The 19,685-nt window shown below is 40.4% G+C and overlaps 1 protein-coding gene across 1 annotated transcript in view; it reads left to right on the top strand.

Annotated features, from left to right (window-relative positions):
• DPYS (dihydropyrimidinase) overlaps positions 1 to 19,685 on the top strand; it is a gene marked incomplete at its 5' end in the record, with an annotated part of 64,592 nt that overhangs the window by 23,057 nt on the left and 21,850 nt on the right. The window lies entirely within an intron of this gene.

Below are 19,685 nucleotides of genomic sequence, written 5' to 3'. Positions count from 1 at the left end.
TGTTGCATTCTCTGGAAATGGATATGTATATAAAACCAATATGAATTTCCCACTTCAGTGCCTGGCAAACACCCAAATTCACATGGAGGAAAGGTACAGAGCAATGAAGAAAATAAAAGACTTAGTTTGAAAAGAGCTGGATTAAAAACTCAAAATAATTACAGCCTTCTTAAAGCTTTCAGAAAAAAAAAATTTCCAACACAAAGGACATCACTTTTAGTTAGCCAGATTTTCCAATTGAGTTCATCTTGAGCCTATCATTCCCAGTAGACTTTAGCTCTTTGTTTCCAATTTCCATAATTCTCTATTAATATTGCAGGCCTGGCAAATTCCACCAACTCAGAAAAGCATTCAGTAGAGGCTGAAGATGTTAATTTCTCCTTATAGGATGTTAGCGCAGACAGCACCTGCATCCTGATTTGTGTTTGTCATAAACTTTGCAGCTGTAATGGAGAAAATCCCACATACTTTAACATTTTGTGTGTTTATGTGTGTGTGTAAACAGGAATATGATAGGCCCTTCTGCCTCTATAGTATAGGCATTTATTCAAAACTCTTGGGCTTTTTATTGTAGTAAGCAAAAGTCTATAGTTTTTGGAGGGATGATATTGTCATGAAGACCCAGTTTCAATTTAAGTGCTCCTGGGCTACCCTTTGGGAAAAAGATGACCATTTGAAGCACTAAGCTACTGTTGTCACTGTGAGCCTAAAAACAAGCCCCAGATGGTCCCTCGGAAAATACTTGTCCTTTTGTGCTTGACACTGTCCTCTGGGTACTCATTGTCCCCACCTAGGGACCAATTCACATGGTTGGCAGGCAAGTTGCCTTTGTGACAACACTTCAGTGAATCATCTCATCACTGGTTTAAGATCCAGGCAAAACCATAAATGGTGATATGAACATCTTATTTACATAAATGTGCTAAGATACCAACTAGACACAACTCAGGGTCTTTGCTATTCTGTTAACGAGGAACTAGGTCCATGTAAGGACTAAATACCTGGTTGTCAAATGACCTAGGACCCTCTCCTTACATAAGAAATGAAAACAAGTGAAACCAAATGTGGGCAACTTCTCTACCTGGCTAGAAAAATTGTACTTGGAAAGGCAATGGAAAAAAAACCAAAACTGTTCGGATTTGGATTGATCTGTGGATGAATTGAGCATGCTAGATTTACAGAATTCCTGATATTTTAAATATCGTTCAACAGAGGGCTGTTGTACACCCAGCAGGGCCTGCCCAGGGTCATCTTTGCTGTAATTCACACAATTTAGGCTGCTCCAAGGGCTGGGACCATGTAGGTCTTTTGAAATTACTTGTGGCTTGAGGAGATCATGAGATTTAATCCCAAACCTAGAAATTTTCAAAGGGGAGAAAACTGTGTGGAAGAAATACTTATAAAAATGATGTTTTTGAAACATAACATCTGTGAGTCATAATAATAATAATTAGTAGTAATTTGCACTTGCACAGCTCTCAGTGGGTTTTTAAAATGCTTTGGTATCTAAAATGTGATTTATAGGTAAGACAAATATAATTACATTATGGCAATGAGAAAAACATAGCTGTCCACAGTAAGTGATAGATTTGATACCAGAACCCCGACCCAGTGGCTTTGACTTTGTAAACTTGTATGTTTTTCATGAGATTCAGTACCATGCTATCTACTGATGTCAAAGCAGAGCATTTTATATTATGCAAGAATACTTCAAAAAGATCATGGAAAAATGGAATTAAAAGATAATACAAATCCTCCCATGAACTTTTTAAAGTACCCTCATATTTGATCATATCCATGTATCCATGTTTTTTTCTTCTAATCAGGACAGCCAGTAACTAAAAGCTTTTTTGGATTTGATTTCATTCCTTATCAATATTGAGGAAAAAATAAAAATACTCTATTGAGTGATGTGACTATCCAGTCTAATTCCTAACAATGTGGACAGCCTCTGGAGGCCATTGCCTGTGATTCTTCTTTTTAACCCTACACCCGAGTGTCTCCAGCAGGGCTCAGCCTTAAGGGTCCTCCTCGGCTGTTTTAATTGTTAAGGATGACACCAGCTCAGGTATAAAGCACTGTCTTCCTTAGACAACTGGACAAAGAGAAATCACCAGAACCTAAGGTTGTGAATAATTCACTTACTTTATTTACTGCATATTGCTGCTTGGAAGATATTTATAGGCTGTGATTATGCCTCCTTGAGTCATGTTTTTAGACTGAATAAATTTAGACCATTTTCTCATAAGATTTAGCTACTGATTTTTATAACATTGTTTTGTCCTTCCTTTCCTATTCAGTTGTTTTGAAATAGTACATAATGATCCAGATGTAGAGGCTTTGGGTTTTTTTTTTAAGATATATATATTACCTGCTTAATTTTGCTCATTTCTAATCTAAGAATGACTAACTTAAGGTCAAACTAAAAAGCTTCTATGCTTTTAAGTTTTTATCTGTTTCTCTCATCAGTTCTTTAATATTTCTTATATAATACCAGTCCTTCACTTTATACAATAATGATAACAGAAAATTAAATATTTACATTTTCATGTATTTATTTATTGGGGGTAAAGATACATGTTTGACATATTTGATACATATTTTAATTATTAGTACTTAGTCTTTATCTACATCTGCTTATAGTGTGCACCTAGGTTCTAGGCCTCATGACTATTTACATTTTCATGTATTTATTTATTGGGGGTAAAGATACATGTTTGACATATTTGATACGTATTTTAATTATTAGTACTTAGTCTTTATCTACATCTGCTTATAGTGTGCACCTAGGTTCTAGGCCTCATGACAACCAGCACAGGACATGAGACTAATGTGTAGGTTCTGGTTGCAGCCCCATCAAAGGTCACTTAAAGTCTTTGAATATCTACTCTCTCATACATAAAATGAAATTACTAATAATTGTTATGCCTACTTCATGAGGTTTTTGTTAGAATCACAAGAGAAGTACATGTGAAAATGCTTTGTAAACCAAGAATATTTTACCCAAGACAAGATATGTATTATTATGGTTATTCTATATTTATCTAGTTTGACTGGTGTCATTTCTTGAAGTGCATTTTTGTTTTTAGGTGTCCTTGGCTATTTCACTTCCTGGTGACCAGGAAGGCAGATGAACCATAAGGTTCTATTTCTCTGACCCTTAGATCCTTTTAAAAAACAAGAGACCTTTTTGTTTTTCTTGTTTTACTGTCTTTTTGGAAATTGGAGAAATCTTATCAAGGTATATTGAATCAATCTAGTCCCCTTTGATTTTCTATGATTTATTCTGTATCTTGCTTCTTCAACCCTTTAATTTAAGAATTTTGTCTTAAAATCAGAATATTTTGCACTCTCCCTATTCATCTCCTTCAATGTGAAAATTGCAGAATGTGGGAAAAAGAAGAGAAGGGGCTATTGAGGAGACTTCAAGGAACAATGAATCTGGAAGAACAGGAGAAAGTGTGTTTACTGTGGTTCACAAAGGAGAGATTATTGCAGAAACTGTATGCTAAGTCCTTATCTGGGTCAATCACAGCACCGGCTTTCTCTATTCTTGGCCTGGTTATTATGAGAAAGTTGCTCATCTGGGCTGGCTGCTCCTGACCAAAATGTATGCTGACGATCTCAGCTAGGACTTTTCTGATGCACAGCAATATTTTTAGCCTTTTCTAACTGTCCATACATCATCCACAGCTTTCCACTGTCCTTAGACACTAGCCCAATCTTCATCATGGTCTGCCTCTTCTTACCCTGCAGACCAAGTTCTATTGAATCCTGCATGTCCACTTGTACCAATCCTGTACCACAACCTTCACTTGCTGTCTCACTTATTAATATTCTTGAGGCCTCGTTTCATTTTATAAAATAAATGTTTTATCCTAGAATAGTTTTGGATTTACAGAAAAGCTGCAGAGATATGCAGAGAGTTCCAGTCTACCCCACAGCTGGTTTATTATTATCTTACATCAGTATGGTATATTTGTCACGATTAATGAACCAATATTGATATGTTATTATTGACTAGAGTCCATACTTTATTCAGATTGCCTTAATTTTTGCCTAATGTCCTTTCCATTCCCAGGTCCAGATAGTTGTCAATGTGTCCTTAGACTCCTCTGATCTGTTACAGGTTCTCTGACTTTCTTTGTTTTTAATGACCTCAGTAGTTTTGGAGAATACTGGTCAGGCACTTTGTAGAATGTCCCTCTATTGTGATTTTTGTGATGTTTTTCTCATTAGTAGCCTCGGGTTATGGGTTTTAGGGAGGAAGACTGCAGAAGTAAAACACGTTTCCATCACATCCTATGAGGGGCACACGCTATGGATATGACTTATCACTGGTGGTGTTGACCTGGGTCAGCTGGCTGAGGTAGAGTGTGCCAGATTTCTCTACCATACAGTTATTTCCCCCCCTATTCCATATTGCAGTTTTTAGAAGAAAGTCACTGTGCACAGCCCATACTTAAGGACTGAGCAGTTGTGCTCTAATTTTATGTTTTAATTGATTCCATGTGACCTGGGCCTGGCCCAGTACAAACACCGCAGAAGCACAATAAATGTCATTGCACAGGGCAGCGAGAAGAATGCAGCCTTCCAGGCTGCACGGAAGACAGGTGTGACTATGAAACAGTGTGACAAGAAATTAGAAAGATTATATTCAGCAACAGCTACGGTGGGGGGAAAAGTAAGAATAGCATTTCCCGCTTCATGCTTTTAATTTATCACAAGTGATCAATAAATGACTGTTGAAAGAAAGAATGAAGAAAGATGAATGTAAATAGAAAGGGTTTCCCAAGGACAGGAGGAAGAACTGTTTCTCTGGTCTTATTTTCTTTAAGTGTCCCCTTCATCTGTGAGATTGGGAGCAGTTCATTTGTTGAGCAGAGCTCTTCCAGGGAAGGAATGAGACTGAAGAGAGTTGCCTTTGTGAGCTTCTTCTCTGATGAGCTCACTCTGCAGGAGCACCTCATCGAGCCAGCTGATGGCCAAGGCTGTACAGGAACCAAGCCCTGTCTTTAGGAAGCGGACAGTCTAGGGAGAGGAGATGAGGTATAAAATCCAGTATTCTCAGTCTAAGAAGGCATGTGTTAAGAATATTACACCACCTCATCGAGCCAGCTGATGGCCAAGGCTGTACAGGAACCAAGCCCTGTCTTTAGGAAGCAGACAGTCTAGGGAGAGGAGATGAGGTATAAAATCCAGTATTCTCAGTCTAAGAAGGCATGTGTTAAGAATATTACATGAGAGACAGAAACAAGAAGAATGGTCAGTCTCGGGTTGGGGCAGTCATCAGCACAAGATCACATAAGACAGGAGAGTAAAGGAAGTGTTTGGCCCTGAGAGTCAAGGCTAAACATGGAGGCAAGGCAGACCGAGGCACTGATGGGGCTGGGGGCCTGGGAGGAAGCGGTCAAGGCCAGGGACCACATGAAAGAGAGAACAGGTTCCAGCTGCAGAAGGGAGTGGGGAGGTGAGGAGGTCATGGGCTGTCTCCAGTTCTAGTTTTATTTGTTACAGACAGAAGCGATTTTAAATAGACTAGCTCACCTTGTGGAGAAGCATTATTCAATCAAATGAATACATGGATATATCTAAAGTACTTTTTTTTTCCTTGCAAGAAATTCCCCCCTTTTATTTTTCTTACCTGATTTTAATATTAGCTGCAGGCTGGTGATGTTCAGGCTTTCTGTCTGACCACACCACAAGATGTTGGCCAAAATTTCCCTAGACATTTCCTTAAATGATTTTAGCAAAAACAATTGTCCAGCTGACTAGTTACTATTTCAAATGAGAGCGGCATGCATTGCACCCCAGATGCTGAAGGGGGCGCCCGCAGCCCACATTGAGCGCGGCGGCTCCAACCGGGCCATTGGAGCTGTTATGCAAGAGCAAGCCAGCCTCTAGAGAAGGATGCATTTGCTAATGATTTTTGGCTTCAGTGTACATAGATGTTTTCAATTATTTTATTTCTTGTTACTTATAAATGGCACGTAGAGGTAGGTATGCTTGCCACACAATCGGTAACCTTAAAAATGCACGGACTTTACCGAGACAGATGAGTGGAGAGAGAAGCAAGACAGCCATGCTTTAAATGGCACGTAGAGGTAGGTATGCTTGCCACACAATCGGTAACCTTAAAAATGCACGGACGTTACCGAGACAGATGAGTGGAGAGAGAAGCAAGACAGCCATGCTTTTTTTTTTTTTTTTTAAACCTGTAAAGAGTCGGATGATTCTAGCCTGAGGAATGTGACATGTGGTGATGGATGGTGAGAGAGAACTGGGAGTGGGCGTCTGTAGGGAAGGTTTGGACATCCTGATGAAAGATGACCTAAGATGTTACTAGCCTGTAAAAAGTTCCTGCAAAAATCAACTGTATAAGCTCTTCTGTGTCATTGCACAATAAAAAACAAACCGCATTTAGTGCAAAGGGAGCATGCACCTTTTTCAGAAGTAAAAGAGTCTGCTGTATTCAGCCTGACGGCTCATTAAAACAGTATCTATTGCTTGTGACAGAGATAAGTGTCCTAACTACTTGCGTCAAAGCATCAAATTTAAGAACATATTCCCTATCTAAATGTTTGATCCATTTCTATAGAATATCTTGGTATTTAGAATCAGGAGGAAGAAATCAGGAGTGATTTTCATGTGGTATCAAGACAATCTTGTGGTGTCATGTGGTCAAGACAGAAATCAGCCAAATTGGCCAACTCGTTAAAAATCTTATTAGAGAGAATGGCATTTCAGTTACTTGCAAGCCCATAGCAGCACCAGTAACTCGTGTTCTGGCAATTTAAGACTATCCTCTGAGCTTCAGTTTTTGGTATTCATTAAATCACACTTAGTTACTATGGAAACTGTCCCTTTTCAGTATTTATGAGCTGCAGGATATCTCACAGAATCTCAAGCACACAAACACACAGCTAACACATTGTGTGCACTGGAACATTTAATGAAGACTTCTAGCTGGACTGTATTCTGCAGAACAGGCATATTTTGCTCACAGTTATGTTAATCTATTATTTTTTAACTCAATTATAGCAGGTTTTGACCTTGAATACAAGGCATCGTGTTGTCTTTCCTGCTTAATTTTCTTCCCTTTCTCATTGAAGATAGAGATAAATGAATTTAACTTTATATTCAGTGAAGAGTAATGGATTGCAGCTTCTGAATGTGCCCTCTGGATTCCAGAGGGGGCTTATTTGTGAAATCAAGCAAGGGAAGAATGACTTTCATCTGTGGCCAGTGGGGATTGTAGGATGTGGGGAAAAAGAAGAAATGAGGAGCGAGGTGCCCCTTGGCAAATAGTGAAGATTATGGCTTATTGGTATAGCTATATTATCAGTGACTGTTTCACTGAAGCTACTAAGCATTTTCCCTTGAAATTGCACATTGTGTATCACTTGACTAATTTGTACACTATAATCTTCCTCCACCTAAAAGCAGCACATGCACACACACAGGTACACACTCACGCACATGCACATCAGCATGGTAGCCTGCTATTCTGCTTATAAAAGTTGGTCAGCCTGAAGACTCTGCTTTTCATGCCTGGCTGTAAGAGTGTTTATAACTAACTCCTTCCCCAGTCCTCAAACCCACAACCATCCCAGTGCACATTGTGTGGGAGGAGAGGGTGGGAGACATAAGACTTGTCCTCGGTGCATGAGTGGCAATTCAGATGATTTATGCCGTGTTTTTTCACAGTGTTGTCTTGCTTAAGTTCATAGAGGCACACATGGTGTCAGGACCATTGCTCAAGGTAGTCCAGGTTGTGCTTTTGCACAGCTACAGAAGGACCCTTCACATAGTGGTTACCACATAGATTTTTATAGTAATTATGACAATTTTCTAGCAGATGACAGCAAAGCACCTTGAGGAATAAGCATCTTTTGCTAATCCATCCAAAATCCAACCCACCATCTGGGCTATTGGGAGAGCGTAAGCACCAGAGTGTGAAGAGAAAGGCTTTGGGGTTAAATGCCAGCTTTGCCACTTTCTAGCTGGGTATGACCTTGGGAATGTTGCTTAATTTTTCTGAATTACAATTTCTTTATGTGTAAAATGGGCATGATGATATTTATTTCATAGCATTGTTGAGAGTGTTTAAGATAGTGTACATAAGATGCTTGGTACAAGTAGTGGATTGAATTGTGTCCCCCCAAAGCTTAATGTTTTGGAGGCTGGAGCCCCACTGTAACTTTTAAGAGGGTGGGAAATCCTATTATGATAATTAAACGGTGGGGCCTTGAAGAGGTTATTAAGTTGATGGTTTAATGGTGGTCGTGGGTGTGGTTCTGAAGGCTTTCAAAGGAGAAGGCATGAGGAACTCTCTCTCTTTCTCTGCTCTGCCCTTTTCTGCCATATGAGATCCCTGCATTCTGTGAAGCCACCACCAAAGAAGACTCACAGATGTGTTTCCTGAACTTTGGACTTCCCAGCCTCTGAAACTATAAGCAATAGATTTCATTTCCTTACAAATTACCCACTTCCAGATATTTTGTTATAAGCAACAGAAACGGACTAATATAGTACATAATTATTGTTCAGTAGTGCTTGGCATGTAGCAGGTGGTCAATCAGTAGTAAGTACTAGTTGTCAGTAGCATTAGGTAGTCAATTTTCGGAATGAGTAGGAGCTATTATTAGCTATTGTTGTGATTCAGAAGTCTTTGTAGTAATGACTTAATTTAGACAGGACCATAAATAGTAGAACTATATTTTATATGAAAACTCCATCTCCCATGTTTTTTTTTTTTTTTCTTGCATCTCTCCAATTTTTACTGAGAATGACTAAAATTCAGAAGCTTGGGTGGATTCTTTTGGCTAAGAGAGCCTGATTAAATCAGGATTCTTAAATGCCCCCAGAGCTGACACCATTAAAAATTATTTGCAGTGAATCTATTTTTAAAAACCACCTAAGATACATTTTGTGACCTTCAGAAGACATTTGCTTTTAAAGTTTGAACTATGCATGAAAAAGGTAGCTTTGCTGATTATATATGGGTAAAATTTTAACCATTACCTAAGCCGAGTTATTTATTTAAACATGTTCTTATGCAACTGAACCTTTCAAGTGAACTAGAAATGATTTCTGGGGACTTTACTACTAAAAGCTGAATTTTTTTTTGCCAAATTATAAAAGAAAAGCAGCTTAGAAATGAATCACAGTAAACTCATTCTATCATTGATCATTTGCCTTTGCCAGAATAATCACAGTTTATTTTCAGCATTAGGATTGGGCAAAAAATAAGCTCCAAGGGGAGGTTGTATGAAAGACATAGGCTCTCCCAACTAAGCGCCTGCTATATTTTTCTTCCTATCTGACATTTATTATGTTTTTCAGTCTTTGGCATTTGCCTGTCTTTTCTACGGCTGTATCCTTAGGTTTCAGAACAGTGCCAGCTACATATAGGGGCTCAATAATTATTTGGTCAGTGAATAAACCAGACCAGTGAACAAATGCATGATTTGAAAATTTTGTCTGGACTTAGTTTATCTGTTCTTGGAACTGGTTCAATATCCATGTCTTATATTTTCTTCCCTTTGAGTTTAAAAAAAAAAAAAGAAAGAAAAGAAAAGAATTCTCAGCACTTCTGTCTTCTCCTTCCCCAAATCAGTGCTGGACAGAGAAGTACTCCAGAGCCAGTGGCTCGTTAGCATCACCAGACTTGTCCTTTAGTGTGGCTTAAGCCAGACTGGATCCATCTGTGGGCCAAACAACTCTGTATATTGGTCTCAGACTCACCCCTGATTCTGGCTAGTTATCTTAAAAACATGGACCCTTGGTTATAGAGGAAGCAAAGGACAGAGTGGAAATGGATCAAAGGAAATTTAATATCAGAATCTGAAAAGAATTCCAGAGTCCTTAACGTACAGCAAAGAGCCCTGGATTCCTACAAAGACCTTTGGAGAAAGCATCAGTGAAAATGTGGCCTCGCTTTAAAATTTAATATCAGAATCTGAAAAGAATTCCAGAGTCCTTAACGTACAGCAAAGAGCCCTGGCTTCCTACAAAGACCTTTGGAGAAAGCATCAGTGAAAATGCGGCCTCGCTTTAGAGGAGGATCACAATGGAGGAGGATAAGCTGATTTATCATTTCTTCATTTGTTTTCACTGCTGCATAGTATTCTGTTTTATGAATATACTGTAATTGATTATATATTTTTTTGCTGGTGGACATTTAAATTGTCTCCAATTTGTCACTGTTTCAGACACTGTATATCTTCGAGTACAGGTGTGAGAGTTTCTCTAGGGCATCCATCTGGCCCCAGATTTGTTTTATATGAAATGCTGTCACATTTTTCCCAGTAGAAACATACAAAATTACTTCATTTTTGTAACTAAATGCATAAATTTCCATCTGTCTCTGTTATATTTTACCTTATCTCATATCTGTTTATTCAGCCAATAAAAACCATGTTAGGCCCCTGCCACCTGCCAGAGACATAGTAGATGGCTGAAGACAGTGATGAGGCATGTTCCCATTCTGTACCCAGGGTGCAAAGGGCAAGGCCAGCAGAGAGGTGGTGGCTTTTGCTTTTTGCTCCAGTCATTGTTTTTTGAATTGGGATTCCGACTTTCTAGGTATTAGCTCTCACTGCCAGAGTAAGCCCACTACTCTGAAAATTCCAGATTTACCCAACCAGAGCCACAGAAACAAAGCCTGTAGGCAGGACTATGGCAGGGGTGGGCCTGAAGCTGGGATATGGGTGGAGGAGGAAGTGTAGACAACTCAGGCTCAGGGCCCCATCCCCTCCCCTGAGGTGACACAACCAAATATTCACCTTTAGACTTGGGTTTGTACTGCTTTTTTGGTCTTAACTGCACACTGAATCCTTGAAATATAGAATATTGGCACCCATCCAAGACACATGCACATAGACATGTAACTGTTTCCTATCAGTCATAATCTCTGGTTACAGCCACATGTATTTTGTACAAGCATACATATTGGCCCTTGATTTCCCAACTCTCATTACACAGAAGCTGAGATCCATCAATCCAAGGTCAGTGCTTCCTCGCTGTGCTCCAGGGCAACAGATTGCACGTTCTGTCCTTGGTTACAAGTAGGCACTGGGTCTGCACGTGGCATGGATCCCTACAAAACTGCCAGTGCTCCTGGATGCCAGTTCTGAGCACATTCTGTTGGCAGTGGGGCTTCTTTGGACACCAGAGGACAGCTGACTTTTTAGTTGAAATGATTTCATGTGCCTGCAGAACACCTACTCGGCCCCCTCCCAAAAGAGTGGCCTGTGCAAACAAGAGAGAGCCTGGGAAGGAGAGTCAGGGTACATTAGGTTTATCTTGCAGCTGCAACTGGAATCACATTAAACCTATTGCCTAATTTCCTTTGTCTAACTTGATTTCTCTCTGGCTGGGAGGCAAATGGATCAATATTGTTTTTTATACCGAGGTTATGTTGCCTGAAGGAAATTTTCCATCGGTTCACTGTGCCTGCCTTCAACCCTGTAATTGGTACCATGAGCTGTCTGGGCAAAGAGCAGCCTCCCCATCTGTGTGGAGCCCATGACAGGGCCTTCTGGAGGGGGTCACAGGGCTACCCATCTCAGGACCGAGCTTGGCATTTGTGCTGGGGTTTTCTGCATATGTTGCTCTGGCTATCTTCTAGTATAGATGGCTTTGCTTTATTTTTTCTTTCCTGGGAAGCCCTTTTCTTATTGCCTTTTCTCTAGATCTTTTTCTGTATTTGCAATGCTCTCTGCTTCTGCAGAACATCTTTCTTTACATTCCTGTTACATTTGCTTCCCGTCAGCCCCACCACCAGCACCCCGCCCCATCCATGATTCAGCCCTTTTCTTCTCACCAGGAGAGGGAAATGTTCATACTTTGCTCTCAGTTCTATTCTCCTACCAGGAGTTTAAGGAAAGCTAAGATTCCAAAGCAGAATAATGAGAAGGCAATTTACCCAAAAGAAAAAAAAAATGGAGCATTTATCTGTGTGGAAGGTTTGCTGCATTCCTCACATGATGGGGGAGAAAAACAGTATTAATCAGTTGTCTATACATGTATACTTATCATGTGTTCACCAAGTATAAGAAATGTATAAGACATTGCTGAGTACTGTGGGGGACATAAATATAAGGTGTAACACCTGCCATCAGTCAGGCTGTGTTTTGGTTGAACGGACAAGAGATAAACATGGGAAAGGGTAAATAACATTTGGAAGAGAAAAATAAAAACAATTGAACACATCCGTACAAGAGATGAGTGAGGGCTCATATTCTTGACAAATGAGTGCTCTAAACAGTTGTCCTGAGTTAAGGTCATCTGTAAAGACTTCACAGAAGACCAGTGTGGGCTTGGGAAAGGGCTTTGAGCTAACCAAATCCTTGGAGGTAGCTCTGGATAAGTAGACAGGGGGCAGTGAAGCCATCCAGATGGAGAAGTCAGGGTAAATGAGAGAAAATGGGAAAGACACGTTCAAGGAGTAATGAAAACCCTGCAGAGCAGAGGGGCCTGGAGAGCAAGGACTTGGAGATAAGATTAGTCCCAGCCAGACTGCCAAGGGCTTTGAACATTAGATTAAGTCTAGAAGATTTTCTGGGAGGCAGCATGAGCTGTTGAATGTCTCTGAGTGAGGATTTGAGTGGATCCAAATCTGTACTTCCCCATCTTTACGTGGCACAGGTAGAAAATGGCATCATTTGTAGAGTGTTCAGTGGTAAAGAGAAGGGGATGGAGACTGGGAAGAGGATGTAGCATAATCAGCTCATCCTAGTCTGCCCAGGACTTCCCCAGTTTCAGCACTGAAAGTCCCGTGCCCTTGGAAACTCCCTTGGTCTTAGCTTACACTGTGACTGGTTGTCACCCTAAGAGGATGCCTTTTGTCAAAGGCAACTAGTCTCAGAGCTCTACCCACACCTAGTCACTCTGGCGTCTGAGAATTTTGATCTTGCACGTAGGCTCATCACTGGGGAAATCAGATTAAATAGTATTTTAGGGTGATGAATGTATAGGAATGGTTGGTGTCAGGGAGAATGGTCAGGAGGCTGTTCTTGGAGTCTGGCTTGAGGGAATAAGAACTCAGACAAGATGAAGGCATAGGAAATGAAAAAAAAGGAGTTGATTTAAGAGAATTTTCTCAGGAGAAAAATTCCTCCTCAACAGCTTGGTGAGAGATTGGAAATGGAGTGAGGGAGAGGAGTCAGGAGTGATTTCAAAACAGCTGCAGCTTTGTTCATTTATGATCCAAGCATTTATTGAGCACCAGTTGGGTGTAATACATTGTACAAAGTTCAGTGAAAGCATTTCTTACCCTAAAGAAACTTATGGTCTCATTGGAAAGATAAGAAACACCCCAAATAACTCAAATAACTATAATATAAGGTAAAAGATCATGGTAAGTCAGCTTTGTTCATTTATGATCCAAGCATTTATTGAGCACCAGTTGGGTGTAATACATTGTACTCAAAGTTCAGTGAAAGCATTTCTTACCTTAAAGAAACTTATGGTCTCATTGGACAGATAAGAAACACCCCAAATAACTCAAATAACTATAATATAAGGTAAAAGATCACGGTAAGTGTGTCTCAGTGGTTACAGAGCATGGCATTTAGAGCCCAGGTAGGTAACTGGATTCGAATCACAACTGTGCCAATACCAGCTGCATGACCTTGGCCAGGTCCACATTTATTTTAGAATGCTTTGATTCTAAGGTACTCTTCCTGATGGTATGGAAGAGTGGCCTCAGGGGAAGACTCATGTAATTTCTTGGTGTTAGATCCTTTATCTAGGTTTCATAGTAAAGGGTCACTTTTATAATTTTTTTTTGTTGTTGTTGCTATTTTAAAACCAAATTTTTTATTATTTCTATTGGATGAATTACTAAAAGCGGAATTAATATATCAAAAGCTACAATCTTTTGATATAGCGCAATCTTTTTTCCCTTTGGTTTTTGCTACTTTTGCAGGTAAAACTATTACCTTTTATCTATAAATTGCATATATTTAAGAAGTAAGGAAGTTGAATACTTTTTCGTGTTTATTAGTCATTGGATGTTTTGTTTTGTTTGTTTTCCCCTTATGAAGAAATATCTATTCATGCTCTTTGTTCATTTTCCTTTTGGTAACATAATATTAATTGTATCTTTATTTAAATAGTCTGTCACTTTTCCTGCATACTCCTCAAGGTTCTTTTGAGAAATAAATGTTGCAGTTACATGAAAGTGTTTTTGTATAAACTGTAAAGCACCATTTGGGTGTCACTATTATTGAAACATTGACTTTGTTCACTGAGATATGTCAGAGTCATGTTTATAACAAAGAGGTCCTTGCAAGTTCAGAAATAGGGTGATTAGAGTGTGAGCTTCATGGGGTCAGAGGCTTTCGTCTGTTTTGTTCACTGCTGCATCTCCAGCACCTAGGATAGTGCCTGGCATGGAGTAGGTGATTCAGTAAATACGTGTTAAATGAATGAGTGTACAATAAACCCATAGACAGAAAGGGATTGTCTACATTTTTTCACCAAGATGACTTCTCCATTTTATTTTCTTTTTTACCTCAAGCCAGAAGTGAATAGGGTCGTCTATAGGTGGCTGGCCAGAGCTGTGAAATAGTGGTCTTAAAACTCTGGACTTAGGAAACCCATTTCTTAAAACCTAACTTTCTTTATGGTAAAATCATAAGCCTAATTAGTAATTCTACCTCATTTATTTAAGTGAAAAACCAAAAGACAAAAAAGAGTTTAATGACCCAAGAATTGTTGTCATTGGTAAATACCCGCAGGGTCCTTGTCTATTGTGAAAGCAGAAAGAAACACGAGGGCAGGGTGGGGTGGGGATCGAACATTCAACAGAAAAGACTTCTGTTTGCGTTGCACAAGCCAGAAACAGTGGCTGTTCTCACAACACAGACCAAGCTCCCCAACAGAGGAGAGTTACAGCTTTTAAGGATCTAGCTATGGGAGTTTATACATATTTAACAAGGGATTGGGTTATTCCTGTGCATATTCAAGTGGGGGTGAACGCCCACGCCTAGTGCGGCCTCGTGTATGTTACATGTGACCCATGTAAGCATTAAAATGAAGGGGGTTTTGGCTTTAGGTTGTCAAAAGGTAAAGTTAGGGGCAGGGTTGGGTCTAGCTCACAAACTCCCTGGTCCACCAGCCTCAGTTGCTATCACAGAGTTGCATTCTCACCCAATCAGAATTGTGGAATGAAAGGGAGGAAAGTAAAAAAACTGACTTAGGGAGAGAAATGAGTGAAGGGAGTAGCTCTTAATCAAAGAGGAGTGGGGGGTGGTATCTCTCAGACCCAAGTTGTCACTTCATTTTTAATTTACCAGCATTTCTAATGCCTAAATATTTGGCAGACCTACTACTCTTCCCATGCCTCCTTTATTGTTATTCTGGTACCTGTAAGAATAGATTGTACACAAGGTCTAAAAGAAAACATGACAATATGTCTTAAAATTGACTCACTCTTTGGATGCTTATTTTTGGGGAAAGGTTTTGCATAGAAATTTATGCTGATGAGTATAAAATCTCCTATATGGACCTAAATTCAACTACAGCAGGTGCCTGGTACCACCTTCTTTTCTAAAGTTTTTCTGTTCCATTTTTATCCCTTATTATCCTACCTTACATTGTGGTTTTCTTTTAAGGTACTTTAACATTCTTGGAAAAAGATGGGGTAAAATTTCATATAAATGTGTATTTAGCTCCATTCTGCATGGGTCGCTTACAGTGGGAGGCAATATACAGTGGTTAAGCACTTAGTGTCTGAGTCACATAGACTCTTATTTGATCTGAGGTGAGTTATTCAGCTTCTCTGAGCCTCGATTTCTTCCTTTATAAAATAAATATGAAAACTCGTTCTTCCATAGGGTTGTAATATGGCTTAAATGAAATAATGTACAAAAAGCTTCTAGCATAAAGTTTAATATAGAAACATGTGGTAAATGAAAGCTGCAGCTGAATATGATTTATTGTTATCATATTCACCATAGAGGACCTTGGCCATGGCTTCCAGCCTCTGGGGTGCTGTCAAGCAGGAATCTCAAATCCTTCTGCCCCTTCCTGTGCAGGTCATGAGTCAGGTAATCGAAAGAAGATACTGGCAGCTTTATGCAAGGTAGACACACTTTATTCTTCAGACATGAGCCTCACAGACGTGCTTTATCCTCAGACACAAGCTCAGGCTCTGCTCTGCTGACCCTCCACGCTCTGCCCTCCTTCCTTGCTCTGCCCCCTCCATTCAGAGCAGTTACCTTTATGCTCTCAGTTCATAACAGCAGCCACAAGCCAAGCGTTATATAATTACAACAATCATCCTGAATCAGTAAATGGGCACAAATGTGCATTTACACTACTTTTATAACTTGTTTCTAGTGAGTGTGGTGAATCTTGCCCATTTGTAACAGATGTAAGGTGAGTGAGCCTGACTAAACTTTTCCCACTTTCCTTATAGGTGCTATTAGCAAATGTTAGAAAAGTAAGTGACAATGTCAAGGGTGAATATTTTTGGACAGCAAAAGACAAAGAAAGAAAGATCCCTGTGCAAAACTATCCCAGTAACCCATCCAGGGTACATTAGTCAGGGTTCAGTCAAAGAAGTAGAACCAATTATATGCAGTGTGTGAGTGTGTGTATGTGTGTGTACTCACACACATGCGTATACACCAAATACCCTGGGTGGTGTGGTGTGGGTGTCTGCTTTTGGTCCCGGGGCCAATGCACATACCTCGCCCAGGAGTCAGAGCAGCTGGAGCAGGATCTTGGGAGGGTGGGGCATTGTAGATCTGGCCACCTCCTTGCACCATGAGATGAGTTAGCAGATAACATGTGTGTGCTACAAGATGGCTACTACTTCAGTTCCACCCTCTACCCTCTGAAGCATAGGTGCCATTATCAATGGGTGTTCATTTTCAGGATGAAGACACTGCTATTCAGAGAGGTTAAGTCATTTATCCCAATTCACACAGCTGGAAAGGGTAAAGCTGGGATTCAGAGCAGGCCTGGTTGACTGCAGTATCTGGACTCTTAAAACACTGAAAAGTTTACAGTCCCCCAAAAGACAGGCAAGGATGGGGCACCCATAGCACAGGGCTTAAGACCTGGTCTCTGGAGCCAGACTACCTGGGTTTGTATTCCAGCCCTCCACTTACTAACAGTGTAACCTAGGGTGAGTTACTTACCTTGGTTTGCTTCTGTTTCCTCATCTGTCAAACAGGAATGATTATAACACCCACATCAAACGCTGCCATGTAGAGTTAGGGAGTTAATATACAGCAATTCTTTGCAAAACTGCCCAGCATTTAAGCACCCTGTGAACTTGGATGCCACTACACCAGTTTGCTTAAGTCGGTGATCTCTGAGTGTCTGGCTGTGGAGGGAGCTCAGTACACCCTCCTGGATGCTGCTCCCTCCCCGCCTCCCTTGTAGGTGAGTTTGCCCCTAGGCATGCTTGTGTTGAAGCTGAGTTGGTTTCAAGGTCTGCATTTCTGCAGCTTTTCGGTGTCCTCACCTTGGACTCTGAGCCTTGTGCCTGCTGGAGGCGCATGTTTCAGTGACTACATTAGCCCCGGGGCTTCTGTGACCTGACAGCTGATCGTGCTTTCTAGAAGCAGGCACCTTTTAGATTGGGTCAAGCTCAAACCATACAACTTTATCACTAATTGGGTTTCTGAGGCTGTGCTTCTCTGATAGAGCCTCCAAAATGCAGGAGGGTCCATGAAATGCTAGAGTGCACCATGGCTGGAAGAGAAGATTAGCTGTCACCGACTTCTCTCCCAAATGGAAAGTAGATAGTTACTATTAAAATTCCAAGTGTTCTGGTAATCCTTTTAATGAGTGAAGGATGTAGTGCTTTCATCTTTTGAGCAGAAGATGGCCACTGATGGCCGGGCTGAGATGGAAGGAGAATGGAGTGGGGTCAGCCTGCTTGTGTTTGATTTTTGGCCCTGTCACTTACGTACTGGGCGACTCAGGACAAGTTATTCAACCTCTTTGAGTCTCCATTTTCTCATCTATTAAATGGAAATAATAATATGGGTTGTTGAGAGATTGAATGGGGCAATGTACACGAAAGTACTTGGAATATAGCAGCTGCTTAATGGATAGTGACCATGGCTGGAATTTGTTGGGATGGTCATTGGTGTCTCTCTGGCCCCGCAACTTTTTGGTCACTTTTCTTGCCCTCCTTTGTACTTTTTAAATTATTTTTTTGCTTTTCTTTACCCCTTCCCCTATTCTCTCCTCCCCCCACACCTTTTTTTTTTTTTTGCCACTAGAGGCATTTAGAGCAGGGAAAAGCAAACTCTTTTTGTAAAGGATCAGATAGTAAATATTTGGGGCTTTGTCATTCATGGGTTATAGGGTCTCTGTCACTACTCAACTCTGCCACCATTGCAGTGCAAAAGCAGCCATAGACAATATAGACATGAATGAGCATGACTGTGTTCCAATAAAACTTTATTTACAAAAGCAAGCTGTGGGCTGGATTTGGCCTGCAGGCCATAGTCTGCAGTTTCACTACCCCTGCTTTAGGGTTTTGGAGATTGCAGACTCCTCTCATTGAACATCCAAGGTCAGCTCCTCTGATGGACACCCTAATCTCCAGTTCACACCAAGACACTAAGGAAGTCTTTGATGCTTTGATAGCTCTTGGTCCATATGTTTTCCACAGCACAGTCTTCAGACAGTGAATCAAGAACTGATTGGAAAAGGCTACTTTTGTTATTCACAACCAAATACCATTCAAGTTCAGAAGATTCTTAAGACATTCCAATAGATACTTGGATCATAAGTGGCTCCAACAATTCAAACCGACTGATGGTTTTTGAGCAGTCAGCATTAGATAAAACCTAGCCATGGCAGAAATACATAAGCTAGTGCTGCTACCATGCACTTTGCATGGTCATAGGCTATTTATCTCTGGCCCCTTCTGAAAAAGCTTCAGACCCTGCACTGAGGTGAATGAGCTGCCTTTCATCATTAAAGGGAAGCTTTCACTTCACAGACCTGAGTTCAGATCTAGCGTTGCCATTTGCTAGCTCCGCCCTAGGCAGTTTAACCTCCTCCAGCCTCAGTTTTCTCATCCATAAATTAGGTATGATAATAATAGTAAAATTGGTATCATATGCTTACTGTGAGGATTAAATGAGATAATGCTTTTAATGCCTAGCCTACTGCAAAGAGTCCATAAATATTTGTTATACTTATTATAAAAAATGCTTTTGATGGTTTGGGAGTTTCTGAGTGCCCCTCAGATTGTGACTTGGGAGCAGAACCATGCAGCAATATGTTTGTCTGTCTCCTGAGGAATGCTGGAGGCCAGGTCTTGATTTTTAGGATTATGGAGCTTGAAGTTCTCTCTGACTTTTAAAGGGGCGCTGCTGTGCATCTTTGTGAATTTCACACAATTCCTTAGCATTCTGAGTTTCATGGTTGTCTGGCCCAGCCATAGACCCTCTTCTCTTTCACTAACATACCTCACACCCTGGTTGTCAAGAAGTTATTTTCCAGTATCAAACTGCACCTCATTTGCCAGCGTTTATGCTTGCTAAGTCTTTTTATTTCCCTCAGTAGGGATGGAGGGAAAACTTCTTCCTTTCAATAAAAGAGTAAAATTTACAAGTTTCACTGATATTTCTATTATCCACCTTCTCTTTTCCATCCCCTTAGTTGAGAGCCTTAATGTCTTACTTCATATTCCAGCCATCCCT

Source organism: Galeopterus variegatus, unplaced genomic scaffold (genome assembly GCF_000696425.1).
Source record: "Galeopterus variegatus unplaced genomic scaffold, G_variegatus-3.0.2 Scaffold1478, whole genome shotgun sequence".
Taxonomy (NCBI): domain Eukaryota; kingdom Metazoa; phylum Chordata; class Mammalia; order Dermoptera; family Cynocephalidae; genus Galeopterus; species Galeopterus variegatus.
This window is presented reverse-complemented; position numbering and strand designations above follow the sequence as displayed.